The sequence below is a fragment of the Pseudomyrmex gracilis genome, unplaced genomic scaffold (assembly GCF_002006095.1).
Source record: "Pseudomyrmex gracilis isolate BER0280 unplaced genomic scaffold, ASM200609v1 scaffold_1955, whole genome shotgun sequence".
Lineage (NCBI taxonomy): Eukaryota > Metazoa > Arthropoda > Insecta > Hymenoptera > Formicidae > Pseudomyrmex > Pseudomyrmex gracilis.
In genome coordinates, this window is record NW_018022539.1 from 1 (window position 1) to 1,439 (window position 1,439).

The window sequence follows — 1,439 nt, forward strand, 5'->3', positions numbered from 1 at the left end:
TAATTTAATACTTTATTTAAAGAATTTATAATTTATAGTATGTTTAAAGAATGTCATATTAATGAATTTAACATATATTTTAACATTTATTTTATTATATATATATGTAAGATATCATCTTTCATAGATGAAGAAGGCTACATTACATGTCAAACTGACAGTATGTATACATTTGTAGTTTTCATATGTGTTTTATGTGGTTTATATTAGTATTATACGTATTAAATTATTACTGTTATATTAATTATTAATTATTAATTATATGTTATTAATTATAGGTAGGCTAACTTTTAAAATACACTCAACAGAAATAGATCTTAATAATCCACCCATCAAATGTACAATAAATAATGAAGAAAACTCCAAACCAGAGAGAAATCTGAGAGAGGCCATCCTATTGTAGTTTTTTACGACGTTTTCAGCCGTTGGTTTTAGCGCCATATCCACAAAAGTGGATCTCAAAGGCCGTTCTACATTAAACGCAAGTAGCAGATCTTGTGAAATTGACCAATCGCAGAGTCAAATCGACCAACATGATTGATCAGTTCCACGAGACCCTACGACTTGCGTTTAATGTGGAACGGACTTTAAGATCCACTTTTGTGGATATGGCACTAAAACCAGCAATTGAAACCGTCGTAGGCTGCTTTCCTTTTAAGAGACACAGTCGACACAAGTCGACACAAGAGTCATTCTGTCTTTGTTTCTCACTGAATACTGAACGAAGACAGAATGACTTTTGTGTCGACTTGTGTCGACTGTGTCTCCTAAAAGGAAAGCAGCCGTAAAAAACTACAATAGAATGACCGCTCTCAGTCTTCTCTCTGCTCCAAACAAACACCATGCACAAATGGCTGTAGTACACTTTTGTTACACTCTGGCGTTCTTCTTGAAAAGCGTACACTTTACACGATGTTTTCCCCATTCCCAAAAAGTGTAATGTATTAAAAGTGTAAAGTGTACACTTTACACTGGATGCTTTCCAGCTACGTACACAAGCGACACAGTGTCCACTAGTGTGAGTGAGACACACTGATACGCTCTTTCTCTCACTAATGGACACTGTGTTACACAGTGTCGTCTGTGTACGTAGCTGGAAAGCGCCTACTTTTTGTGTATGCAAGTAAAACAAACCTAATAAAAGAGTAATTATTCAATAAATCAAGCCAATCAGCGTCGACCTTTAGCCGGGCACACGTCAGTGAGCCGCGCGGAGCGCTCACACACACTAGACGCGTGGTTTACATGGCCTTCAGGCCATTGCACGTGGCAAAAGTTTAGACGTAGGCTGCGTTCCGTAATGTACTGCCAGTACTGTCAGTACTGTAAATAGCGTTCCGAAATAAGATGCAGCGCACTGCGACAGTACTGGTAGGAATCTATGACGTCACTGATTTTGACGTACTTCCTGTTGCGGCTACTGTGGCTAGCGAGGTAAA